The sequence below is a fragment of the Dreissena polymorpha genome, chromosome 1 (assembly GCF_020536995.1).
Source record: "Dreissena polymorpha isolate Duluth1 chromosome 1, UMN_Dpol_1.0, whole genome shotgun sequence".
In the NCBI taxonomy this organism is placed as follows: Eukaryota; Metazoa; Mollusca; class Bivalvia; order Myida; family Dreissenidae; genus Dreissena; species Dreissena polymorpha.
Window position 1 is genome coordinate 130,601,015 of NC_068355.1, and position 14,557 is coordinate 130,615,571.

General features: G+C 35.6%; 1 long non-coding RNA gene across 19 annotated transcripts; it reads right to left on the bottom strand.

Annotated features, from left to right (window-relative positions):
- Positions 1-6,175: 6,175 nt before the first annotated feature.
- Positions 6,176-14,034, bottom strand: LOC127849952 (uncharacterized). Of its 19 annotated transcripts, none has more exons than XR_008034997.1 (7): positions 12,793-13,386; positions 11,513-12,498; positions 11,210-11,293; positions 7,591-11,044; positions 7,265-7,366; positions 7,072-7,131; positions 6,176-6,907 (listed from the first exon to the last, which is right to left on the bottom strand). It is a non-coding gene; the product is annotated as an uncharacterized LOC127849952 (long non-coding RNA). The 19 variants fall into 19 exon arrangements; XR_008034993.1 differs by having other exon boundaries at positions 7,591-10,681; positions 10,957-11,044; positions 11,210-12,498; XR_008034988.1 differs by having other exon boundaries at positions 7,591-10,792; positions 10,957-11,044; positions 11,210-12,498.
- Positions 14,035-14,557: the final 523 nt, after the last annotated feature.

Genomic DNA, 14,557 nt, shown 5'->3' on the forward strand with positions numbered 1-14,557 from the left:
ACGCTTGGAATGATCATGACATAAATGAGACGCTTTCATAACAATAGTCCGTTCTGAGCCCAACACAGAGGTGAATGTAATGTAACCGTCGTGCAAGAGATTGCACGTGGGCTCCATTAAATTAGCCAATGAAAAAACTCGAAGTATTCAGTCCGGTGGCAGCATTATACTTCTGCTCCGACAAATTCATTTAGAGTAGTCGCCCTTTAACGCTCGCGATACGTTAATTGGCGACGTCGACGGCTTTTGATTTGACGTCATAGATTTTGCAAAATTTCCGCTAGAAAATTGAATAATTACAATATATGCATTCATTAATTAAAATATATTTCGCCATAGAAAAGTAATATTTCACCGTGGAGTAGGCAGGCGATACAAAGACGTTCCTTTTCTGAATTTAAGATTTCTAATTTTCGCATATAAATTTGATTAAAGTATGTTGAGTCCAAATAGGAAGTAGATAATGAAATCGGTCCTGGTCTCGATGCTTTAAGGAAAATACTAGTTGCGACAATAATACGTTTTTCTTATGCATATACTTTTCATGTTAAATGCATTTTATAATAATAGTTAAACCATTTAGTAAATAGACAGTATTTATGTACCAATTTGAATATTTCGTTAAAAGACAATTGGCAAAGTATTTATGATACAAGAAAATGAACAACCAATAATATTGCACCCGTGTTCTACGTTTTGAAGGAATTTAATGTTCGCCTCCGACAACAACAAGTAATTGTAAGCGTCATGTTTTTTTTTAGCACAAAGCGAAATATTTGTTTGACAACTATGAAGATTTGAATATAATCTGGTGAAATTAACATATTCAATAAATGCCATAAATATATTCCGATTTCTATGAAGAATTGTCGTTTGTATCTTATTTTTGTCAATGACAACAGTAATGTATGTGTCGTTAAAGAGACTTTTGTCAGCTACTGTACTTATCTTATCGCCGTACAAAAATATTGAATTGACACAGACCTTAGTGCAAGCCTTTCTTCATATTTAGGTTGGAAAATCGTACAGCTTGTTCAGTTAACTGGTAATTACGACCGACACGGAGTCCTTGTCATTTGACACTGATTACTGACGTTGGGTGTAAAGCCGTTCACACAGTAAAGTTAGCTGTAATCGGCGATAATTAGATTATGGGTTTAGTATCTAATGTATTACGCAGCTGCACCCGCACGACCAACCGTTTCAGAAGAGAACCGCTATTTCCTGACAGTCTTCATAGAAAGGCATTGTCCTTTGCCGGCCCCACAATGAGCCAAAGAGCTGAGCAGGTACCGGTGCGATTGACGATTCTACCCAAGAATATTCGCCTTTTATCGCTTATTCAAAGATGGCAAAGTTGTCAGTCTCCAGCAGATAAACCGAGGGATTCACATTTTGTTTTACCCAGACGGTTCCTGTAAGACTGACCTTATATAACCAAACTTGTCGAAACGGCCTCAAACCCAAAGAAAACTTACGGGTACCTCGTTTTTCCGATTTCCGATCAATTCAAAACAAGGATTTTTTTTCATTTTGAATAAAACTTAACGTTTTTGGTCGAAAATGAATAAATATGACCGCTTCGGTCGATCTTCACCGCAGCTGACATTTGTGGACAATACTGACCACAACTGACCATTTCGGACAATACTTACTAAAAACTGAGCATTCTGGTGGAAATCGACCCAAAGAAACCTGTCGGGTAATCTTGATCTAATCTTTAAGTTTTAGTCATTTTTACTTCACCATTTCATTTTTAACATGACTTACAAAGGTGTGCGACATTTGTCGTTAATGTTGCGACATATATCGGCAGTTGAAATTTTTGCGACATTTATCGTTAAAGTTGCGACATATATCGTCAGTAGGATTTGCGACATATATCGGTCCTTGCGACATTTATCGTCAACGTTGCGACAAATCTCGTAGCCTGCGACATATAACGGCGATGCGACATTTAACGGCACTACAGTGTCTAATATATAATTTCCAATTCGTTCGATTAAGTACAAGTTCATGTTACATTTCACAACTGAACTGTGATATGTCTAGTGATTTTAGCTCTGAAAGAGTATAACCAAACACCTTACATATAACCGTTTTGCGTTTGAAATAATTATATATACTATTATTAATAATATTAATAAATGTGCCTATTCAATAACTAAGTAAACAACATATTTGATGTTACGGAAAGAGCGCTCAAGATGAAGTTAATGCTAACAAAATATTTACCTTCCAATGATATTATAACGCCGCTAAAAATGACATTAAACGTTACGTTCACAATGAAGGCGAATAGCATGCGTAACGTCTATAGAAACTACTTGCACGCGTTAAAACGTTCCGTTTTAGACCCTGGTTGTCTCCTTAAATGGAACTCGAATACCATGATAGAAAAGCTTGTATATCTGGTACTATACGTGTATGATTTGCCGAGAGAAACGCGCCTTCAAGCAAGCGTTGGCTTGCGTGATCTGTTAAAGTGCATGCATAAGTCGAAAAATGTATTATTTTATTCCTTTTATACACATCCGGTTCATGTAAACAGTCATTCGAAAAGTGGAAAAAAACGTTTCTAAAAACTTTATTCATAAACTTAATTATTTGTAACAATGTCATAGTGGACTTTAATTGGCCTTGATTTTTCTATTATTATAATGTAATGGTCTTGTAATTTAATGTTACTAGATCTATTTATTTTCCCATAAGAGTAGCCAACAATAGCTGTCCCAAGACTCGACTATTCTTTGTCTATAATTGTCTACATTGTATGTATTAAAAAAAAGATCTAAGGGAGAACACTGCAAAAAAGATCAATCACGACTTATCTCTCCAAAACAGCGCAGCGCCCCTCGTTTTTCGTATACCGTTTTATCAATTCAAGAACGGTTAATGGAAACAGGCACTGTGTTTTAATGTTCATATATTGATTTTTGTTTATTTAAAATTGAAACAAAATATGAGTAGGGAAATAAAATGTGTTTTGTTTTGTTATTAGTAGCCTCTAAACCTATACGTTCGTGCACCTTAAACTTCAAAGGCATATAAGTAAAAATCATTACACAATAACTAAACTTGATATATACTTTCTGATTTATCTTTTGTTAAACAAATAGCGAGTGAAATATGTTGGTTTTCAGATAATAATAATGGAATTACGTACCTTCAAACATTTATGTACATCGTAGTCTGCGTCACACGGAATTACCCTATAAGATCGCAACTCGAAATCGAGCCTATGGGTATTTGGTCCCGCGATAAAATTAATTGCGTAGGAGTGTGAGTCATTTCAGCGTTGGATTGTTATTGCATGCCTATTATCAGCGAATGTTCAAACGGTTCATTTCAATCGTGAGTGTAGCAAGTCGAAATCGAACCTATGGGCATTTGGTCCCGATGTAGACATTATGCTTCAAAACATTGAAATCGTATTTCAATTTTGCAACCGTAAAGGTCGACCGTTTACATTTTATGAAAGCACTCATGCAGCTGCTATTAACTCCCTTTCCAAAGCTACTCTTAATAGAGCCTAGTGGTATTATGGTTAAGGATAGGATGATGAATATTGCTATTGAGCAGCGAGTAGTATTCGTGTTATAACCAAAGCCGGGACTTGCACCCAGATTTCTTCTCCCTCGAAGAAGGAAAAGCGTTCTGCTTTGAACTACTGTGGTTGTATAAACACGTTTCATACAAGCTACATGATCAAGAGGTGTCACTCAGCGTTTGTACGGGCTTGTGACCGTTCTTTTCACAGCGAAATGAAAAGAGCCGCTTTACCACCTTGCGATATGCAATACGGACTAGCATACTAGCAAACAATATAGCCTTTACTTTTGCCATGCATTAACGAAGAAACATTGGCCTTTCGGCGATGGCTAAACCTCAGAAATCCCATTTAAATAGATATTTTTTTCACATCTTGCAGAAATGTTCTGTTGCATAATTTCTCAAAATATCCTAAATCAGATAATATACAATAACATGTGGACATCTGTTCCAGTATCTTGCAAGACGAATAACTATTTGTGGAGCTGTAACATAGCACAACCTTAGATATGTTACTGCCTTTCAACTGTGTTATTTTATCAAATATATTTCATTGATCAGACACGACAGATTTTCATTTCAACTTCACGTGAACAAAACACGTTCGTATCAAACTGCAAAATCGCATTGTAGTGTTTGCAGACCAGCTGCTGCTGAGAATTTTCTTCTACTATACGAATGTGCCTACATATCTGTTACATCAATGCATCATATACTAGTATTTTATCTTACAACCAAACCATAGCATTGAAGTAATACTGCTTTTCAAACAGCGCTTGTTAATATCAACCTAGGTAGCAAACTATGCGATCGAGTGTAGATTTGGCCAAGAGGCAAAAGTAGTTAATATCGCAAACTGTTATGTATATAGATTTTTTTCATCCATATTTTGTATTATGTGTGAAACAAAACTGCAAACTACTGTGTACACTCGAAAGCTTACAAACGAGATGATTGACCAGCGCTTGTCAATATCAACTCAAGTAGCTAACTATGCGATCGATTGTAGATTATATAGTGTGTTTTGTTCGTATATTCTACAAGCGCAATATAAAGGCTAAATACTGTTGAACGTTTGTGTTAATGTGTCTCACTGAAAGACAAGTAATACCAATAACGAGCCGTTGTACAAAATGTGTATGCGGTCAAAAGCGAGTAACTGCTTTGAGTTTACGAGTCACTGCTTGCTAGTTGCAACGCAAGTAGTTTATTTCGTGCAATTAATGTTCAACGCAACACTTAGTAGCATAGTTTGTGGCCGTATGGCAAAAATCGATTGTATTCCTTAAATAAGGATAGGATGATGAATATTGCTATTGAGCAGCGAGTAGTATTCGTGTTATAACCAAAGCCGGGACTTGCACCCAGATTTCTTCTCCCTCGAAGAAGGAAAAGCGTTCTGCTTTGAACTACTTTGGTTTTGTAAACACGTTTCATACAAGCTGCAGAGTGTAGTTTTGCTATGATTTGTGTACTGACTCGTGACCGTTTCTCCTATTTGAGTACAAGAAATGTCGCTTTACCACTAAATGTTTGTTTAACTTACTGTCGTTTCAAAATGGGAACATTCGTATTGTTCTGTACAAACATTTGAGTTGTTGAGTTTCGAATACGGCTGTATTGTAGCGAAACGTTTCAGATCGGGATAAAACTACATGCAACTTTTAACGCAAAATTGCTTTGCACAATTTCAAACTTCATGATCATACATCGAAAGTTATGAAACTGCGTATATAGTTTTTATTTATTTTGCTAGCGAAATTTTAACATTTCATTGAATAACGCAAGTTTATGGCCATGTGGTGAATGTCATGAAAGTCGCTTAAACTGATGTATATACTTTTTCATCATATCATCTCAAATGGAAAGTGAAAATAATCCCTAAACGTCATTTATGTAGTGTGTTTTGTTCGTATATTCTACAAGCGCAATATAAAGCCTAAATACTGTTGAACGTTTATGTTAATGTGCCTCACTGAAAGACAAGTTATACCAATAACGAGCCGTTGTACAAAATGTGTATGCAGTCAAAAGCGAGTAACTGCTTTAAGTTTACGAGTCACTCAATGTTAGTTTCAACACGAGTAGTTCGTAAGGCGCAATTAATGTTCAACGCAACATTGAGTAGCATAGTTTGTGTCCATATGGCGAATATCTTATAACGGTTAGTTGTTTATATAGTTTTTTTATCATTTCACCTCAAACTAAAGTTTGAAAGTTTTTTGCTTTGTACGATTGAAAGCTAGTGGTGTCACTCGGCGTTTTCACGGACTTGTGACCGTTCCTCTTGTCTGAGTACAAGAGAAGTCGCCTTCCCACCCCAGCCCTAGCAGACTTTGTGCATTGAAGCACTTAATAGAAATGTTATTGCTCGGTCATCGGTCAGGTTCGGTTAACGCGTGCCTGCGTTTCTGAGAGAGCCAGATTAAGATATTTCGTGTCACCGTACGAAAATACCATGGTGTCGCATAGCAAAGCACAGGCATGTCACCATGCGTGCCTACCACCCTTCCAACAGCGCAACAATGTGGTGTTGAAAGGATTCCCAGATAGTGTCGAAAGTATTGACGGTCATAACGGGGACGAGTTGCTTTATAGCGCCTCATTTCGTATTGACTTGCAACCCCGCCCTAGACCGCTACACAGCTAAATGGGCAGGACTCCATCTGACTATCAATCTCAGCGATCATAGTTTTGAAAAACGTCTGCTTTTTAATTGTTGGTATTTGGTACTTGGAGTCTCTTGTGCCAAAGTAGAGACTTACTTTTTGTTTAAAGATGAAGCAATCATTAACTGGTTGGTAGTCTTAACAGTGCGTCAAGATAAGCACCGTGAAAACATTTTAGCACCGAAATACCGAGGTGTTCACCCCCAAGTGCTATCAGTGCGCTTCACACTTGTGGAGTCTTAAACCCCTCGGCCGCCCAAACACAGTTAATGACTGTTAATGTTTATTTTTTGTTTGATTTTGGTATTGCATAGTTTAAACACAAACACATACATCAATACATCAATATTGCTGGCCAGCGCAATAAAACAAGGAAAAAAAAGGTAGGAGAACAATCTCCTTTAGTTTTCATGTAAAAACATAAACATAAACATACACACTGTCAACACTTGCCACTTGCAACACCGAGTTCTGTTCAGTTCAGAATGTACACATTTTTCGATCGACACACATTCGCAATGTTACATGGATTCACAAAGATACATGGATTCACAAAGTTGCACTGATGTCCATACACGGGCCAATGTTCAAGTTATCGGTGCGATGGACCCACGGTTTTGTCGCAGCTATACGCCACACGTATGTATTGACTACTCGGTGTCCACATCAAGGTTTGCAAATTGGCACTGAAAATAGAAAAGCAAATTGTGTTAAACAGTAAACGATGAAAGTAAACAGCCTGAAATGATAAAAACATGCATGTGTAATATACCATGGATCAAATAAAATAGTAAACACAAACTGCTAAAGAAAAACACACAACTCTACCAACTGTTTGACTGATACTTACTTTTTTGTATTGTGTTGCATGTTCAGGCGCCTTGCTGTTACTGCTCGTCTTGCAGTAGAGCTGAAATGAAATGAAAAGCATGATCAGAAACTTTCACTGTGTTTGTACAACTTACAATTTATGTGCACAATTTTGCATTTAAGTATAACATAACATTAAAACAATCTCAAACAATTGTTCAACTAATACTCACTTGTTTGTTTTGCTGTTTCCACAAAGGCGCCTTGTTGTCACTGCTCGCCTGGAAGTAAACCTGACACGTCTAGTAGTAGAAAACACTCGTCTTGTAGTAGGGCTGAAATGAAATTGAAAGCATGATCAGAAACTTTTGAATGTGTTTGTACAACTTACAATTTATAAACACAATATTGAACTATAACAGTAAACTTGAAACAGATAACAATTTTACTTACCTATGTTGTCTTCGCTGAAATACAAAAGTCATGTTCATAGCAATCATAGCATATTAACACACAATGAATACAACTCAACACTTTTAGTAAGAAACTCAGTACTTACTTTGTATTTTGTATCCAATCCCTCTGCTGGCAATCTTCTTCAGTCCACAATCGAGCTGAAATCAAGACTCAATGCATACATGTAAATTTTGCCAAATAATAAACAGAACTGTGAACCAAAACTTTAACTAAACAAAACTAACTTTTCAACTGTAATGGTACTCACCTCTGGCAACTGAAATCATACAGACATTTTGCATAGCACAATACATTTTTAGTTTGAAGATAAGAATGATTTATGAACATTTTACTTACACAAAGCATAAATATAAAAGACATGCTATGATGAAAAAAACAATATGTATACAAAATTATACATAAAGAAACACAATCTACTTACCATTGCTGACCTGAAATTGAAAAAAGCACATTTTGTATAGCAGAATACAAGTCATCAAAACAGTTCAATATGAAAATTAAAGAAAGTTAGTGTACTTACCACAGGCTACTGAAATGAAAAACAGACATTTTGCATAGCAGTATACAAGTCATCAAAACAGTTCAATATGAAATTATAGAAAGTATGTGTACTTACCACAGCCATACTGAAATGAAAAAGAAACACATTTTACAATGCAAAATACAGGTCATCAAAACAGTTCAATATGAAATGATAGAAAGTTAGTGTACTTACCACAGGCAACTGAAATGAAAAAAACACATTTTGTATAGCAGAATACAAGTCATCAAAACAGTTCACTATGAAATTATAGAAAGTTAGTGTACTTACCAACAGGCTACTGAAATGAAAAAAACATTAGGCATTGCATAGTAGTATACAAGTCATCAAAACAGTTCAATATGAAAATTAAAGAAAGTTAGTGTACTTACCACAGGATACTGAAATGAAAAACAGACATTTTACAATGCAGAATACAGGTCATAAAAACAGTTCAATATTAAATTATAGAAAGTTTGTGTATTTACCACAGCCATACTGGAATGAAAAAAAACATTTAGCAATGCACAATAATCAAGACTTACCTAGCTGATCTTGAATCATTCTCTGTTTCTCAACTTCTCAGTTGTCCAAAAGTCTGCTCTGTAACGACCCACCATTCCAATCTGAAAAATAGTTAAGCATAACAAAGCACAAAACAAACCAAAAGAATAGTTTACTTACCTCATATTTTGTGCAGGTTTTCAACAGCCAATTTTCTTCTTGAAACCTGTATTCGTCCCTTTTTTGACCCACTGTGGAACAGTCACAGCAATGTAAGTCTGAAACATAGAAGGGCATAACAACATAACATACAAACCAGTATATTTGTTTTGACTTACCTCGTGGCTAGAGTCGAGACACAGCTGCTGAATTTCTTTTCTGTCACAAGCTGTCAAAACATCTCTGCAACATCTCTGCAATTGAAACCTTCAAACAGAGTAAAACAGAGAAACATTTTGTATACAATATAGTAAACACTTACCTTGTTATAGGCCTGAGTTGCAGCAGTGATTCTTTCTTGAAATCTTCTTCTTTTGCATCACTGCATGAGAGACCTGAAAAATAGCATGCAGTGCAAAACACATGAGTTAAATTAAACCAAAATTGTGTTTCTACTTACCTTGCTTCTGTAGAGTTGAATCACAGTAGTAGAATTCCTTCTTCAAACACATTTCTCTGTCTACACCAGGAACTTGAATCTGAAACAGAGAAAAGCATCACATCAAATTGTACAACTCAAGTGCATTCATTCAATGCTGACCTACTTTCTGTTGAGTTGTTTCACAGCAGCTGAAATCCTTATTCACTGTTGGCACTGCTATGAGACCATTTCTGCATGTGAAATCTGAAACAGAGCAAAGCAAAGTATGCATGGCAAAAATCAAAAGAACAATTGTAACACTTACCCTGTTTGCAAGTCCCATTCACTTTCTCAGCAATGTTCCTCTTCTTGAATCGTCTTCGTCGCTGACTACAAGTACACCTGAAACATAGCATGCACAAAACATACCATATAAAAACAAAATACAAGTGTTCATACTAAAATGAAACACACTTACCTTTCTGCATTGCTCAGCTCTGTTCGACTGTCAACTCTTCATGTCATGTCATATCTGAAACGAACTAAATCAAAACATGCATAGTATACAATCATTGATAAAATTTCGAAACAATTGTATGCTTTATAGCTGTGTTTTTTGTTTACGTTACATATCACAGACAACTGGCGATCACAAAAGTAAAGACATTTTTGTACTACTCAAACATTATTGAAACAAATGTATACTACAATACTCACCACAGCTCCCTGAAATGAAATAGAAATGTTAACAGCATGCAAACAAATGTTAACCAATATCAAATCATCTATAATAAATATCAACAAAAGCATTTCGATACACATAGTAAGTGTTCACCATCATAGTGCATCATCAGTTAGTTCGACATCCCACGGTTGCTCAAGTGTTAGTACTGGCTAGCATTTACCCTTTTCAGTAAACCGTCACACATCAGCATTTTTAGACACAAGTACTGATAGATTCAACCCTTGTTATCATCTTTCACAGACTTCTATGAGTAAACAACTGAAAAATATAAAACGTTTGTACTCACTGTTTGGCAGCTCCAAGAAACACGTCTGTACTGCTTGCCATCTGGACATCCACTGAAACAAAACATCTTCAAACACACATACATGTAAAACGTTTTTGAACATAAACCAACACAGATCAAACTTGAATTATCCATCTGTACATGACACACATGAAAAATAGCATAAGTTTACCATCACATTACAGCAGTACAAATGAAAACAAAAATTTGATCGACTTACCTTGCTTCTGTAGAGTTGAGTAACAGACGTGGAAATCTTCTTCCATGTGTAAACCAGTGACTCGAATCTGAAATAAAGTAAAGAACACATTGTACAACTCAAATCAATGGATTAAAACTTACCTTACTTTTGATGATTTGTGTCTCAGCAGTTGAAATCCTGTTTAATTTCTGCATGTGAAATCTGAAACAGAGCAAAGCACGCATGTTACAAATTAAACAAACACAAGTGTTACACTTACCCTGTTTTCAAGTCCCAATCACTTTCTCAACAATGTTCCTCTTCTTGATTCGTCTTCGTCGCTGTCAGCAAGTACACCTGAAACATAAAAGCATGCACAAAACATCCCATATAACAACTATTTTGTACTTACCATATGAGTGCTTTTCTGTTCAGGTCAGCTTGAAAACCCATCACTGCCATCAGCATCTGAAAAATAGTACATCACAAACAAACAAACAAACATAACATATCATAAAAACAGTTTAACACAACAGATATGAGAGCTCTCGCAACCACGTCTGTTCTGTTCGACTGTCCAAAAGCAAGTGACAGTACTTCAATTCACTAACATTGAGAAATTCTAAACTTACCTTCAAGGCTTGTTGAGTAGCTCCAAAAACAAGACTGCTTGGCTCCACTGTTCACTCCAACTGTCATATCATCACTGGATAAGCACTCCTGAAATGTATTGAAACAAAACATGCATAGAACAAACATTCAGTCAAAAGTACTTACCTTTCACTTTGTCACTGCCCTGTGCTCAACTCCAGTCAGCATGACATCTCTGCTTGAAAGTCTGAAACATATAAAAACATGCAATGCAAAACAAACATAGTTACTTACCTTCTAGCATATTGTTGGAGCTCCAGAAAACACGACTGTTCACTTCAGCTGCCAGACTTAAACTGCCAGCACACATCTGAAAATCTGAACAAAGCATTCATGTTCCATACTGTACTAGCCGTATGATTTTGAGTTACTGACATACTTATCATCCAAAAAAAGAGTACATGAAAATCTAGCAAAAAATAGGTTTTCATCTGTTCACGAGTTATACTCTGAAAGAAACCATGATGATGACAAAACTCACTTTATCTCTTCTTTTGTCAAAACACAAGTGTTCATTGTGAAATTTAACAAACTTACCTTTTCGTTTCCCAGCTCTGTTCAAATGTCAGGTCTACATTTCATGTCAAATCTGAAAAAGATCTACATCGAAAAATGCATAGCACACAATCTGTGTTAAAACAGTAAATGTTTGTTGTATTCAAAGCTCCGTGTATTTTTCACTTTACACATCACAGACAACTGGCGACCACAAACGTAGAAACATTTCTGTACTACTCAAAACATTGCTGTATGAACGCCAACCGACATATTTTTGTTATAGACTTATAGTCCCTAAAACTGTTCAAAAAGAATCAAAAGCAGTTTTCAGTCATAATCTTTTATTGAATTCTATACATAGGCAATACAATCTACAGTACTCACCACAGCCCACTGAAATTAAACATCATGAAATATACATGTTAAGCAATACATTTAACATATTATAGTGCATATCAACAAACGCAATTCAATAAATTTTATGCATTCAGTAAGTGTTCACCATCATGTTACATCATCAGTTCGATTAGCATCACCACAATACATCAACTCATAATACTGGTTAGCATTGAGCTCATGCTATAGCTATCATACATCAGCATTCATAGACACTAAAAATCAAGTAATATCTACAGTACTCACCACAGCACACTGGAACAAAATAAAAATGTTAACAGCATGCAAATACAAGTAAAGCAATATCATATTTAGTACATATAAGAAAAGTATGTCAATACACCATCATATTACACCATCAGTTCGTTTCACATTCCCACGGTAGCTCAACTCTTAGTACTGGCTAGCATTTAGCCTTTTCAATAAACATTCAGCATTTCTAGACACAAGCACTGATGAATTCTACCCTTCATATCATCATTCACATAATTTATGCTTTCATGAAAACCAACCGACAGAGTGGTCATACACGTTTATCCATACAAAGTGTACAATAACAGTTTTCATTTAGCATCGTTAATTTATTCCATAATACAATAAATTTATTCTACAATACTCACCACAGCCCCCTGAAATGAAATAGAAATGTTACAGCGTGCAAATACAATTTAATCAATATCATACATATCAACAAAAGCGATTCAATACATTGTCATTTAATATTTTTGCAACATTTTTCCATCATATGTTCGCTTCCTCAAAATAGCTCAATGAATATTCTGTTCCACCATCATCCACTATTATCGCTCATCACAACATATCGACACTGTATCAGCACTGAGTAATTTCTACCCAACACATTTCAACCATCATACATCATCACGCAACTTGTAAACAGTAAAACGAAAAAAATTTGTACTCACGTTTTTTGTAGACAGCAGCTCGATGAACACGTCCGCACAGCTCGACATCTGAACCTCAACTGACAGTCAATCGCTTGACACCACAACATAAATTTAATTATTCACAACAGTCAGGGCTTAAAAAAACACGTCCGATCAGTCCGATGTCAAAACTTAAATTGAAGTCAAGTCGTTCAATAAAATTAATGTAAGTCAAACATTTCATATATAACGCTCACAAAAATTCGTTGTCAGTCAGTACTAAACGTTCAAAAGTTATCATCGCATAAGAGTATGATTTCATTTCACAACTCAAGTCAAAGTCAAGTTGTTATCTCATAACAATAACCTAACACTACAGTCATCCAGTCATTCAACAACCTGAGTACCAAGTCGCTATTCTATAACGCGAAAACTTTTCATCAATAGTCAGAGCTCACGAAAGTACGTCCGTCTTCGTCAACGTTCAAAAGTCAACTGAAACTTTTTAATCGTAAAAATATTTCAAAGTCAAATTTTTTTCAGAGCTCACAAAAACAAGTCTGTCTTTGTCAAAGACCATCAGTCAACTAAGATTCTGTCGTAGTAAAAAAAATTTAAAAGTCAAAACTTTTTTCAGAGCGCATAAAAACACGTCCGTATTGGTCAATGTCCAAGCCGCAACTGAGCGTTTTTTACCCGCGCAGTTCAAATTATAATTAGGTCACGACGTCGAGAGCTTCGAAAAACACGTCCGAACCCTTCAACGACCAAACGAAAAATGACAGAAAAGCACATGGAAAATGTTTATTCTTCATGATTTGAGTTACGATCGAATGTGTATTTGATGACAAATCTAAAAATCATACTTACCATGCAAAAATCCTACAAATATTGACTTTGTGATGATATTTTTTCATGACCATACAAGCCGAAATATTCACACTCACAGCTTAAATGGGCATAAAAATTGATAAGCACGAGTCCGTACAATCCATCCAGTATTTCCTTCGAGTTAAAGCAAATCCATGGTCTTTAGGTCTCAAATTTTGTTATGAGGCGTACTCAACGCAGATTTTTATAGTCAATATTAAAACGACAAAAGGCGAGTATATAAAAAAATCTAGTCAAACATAGATTTACTAACCTATCATTCTGAAATAATCCTAGATCATATCAAATATGTGAGTAATCCATCAAAATATTTATTACTGAACATTTAACATCAGCACAAAATATTCCCGTATACCCATTTAGTTTTCTACATAGCCTGAACAATTCAATATTTATTTTCAATTCCGAGAACTCAAATGTTTTCATGACGTTCGACTGACGAAAGCAGCTCGATATGATTTCGCACTAACTTTATTAAAGAGCAACTATCGCGCTGTGATTTTTTCAACTGTGTTTTGTGATTTGTACTAGTACAACGAAGATATAGAAAATAAATATCAAACCACATATATCAAAATGTTCAGCACACTGGCGCCTACACAATGATATACAAATAGTATGGTTATGTGTACAATTGTTCTTGAAAATTTGAAATATCGAGAAAATTTGCGTTAAAATCAAAATTTCATAACTCGCGCGTTCGATTTTGTATACACAAATAGTACCAGTATGAGCGCATCGAAATTTCGGTTCATCTGGTGAAAATTTTATGGAATTTGGACAACTGGTTCTATAGATATTGCACTTAAACCACTGTCAAAGAAACACAATTTTCTATCGTCGATATGTAAACACCCCTTTAAGTTGAAAGATGAGTTTTATTGAAATGACGTCGTCGATTTGCACTGACAAC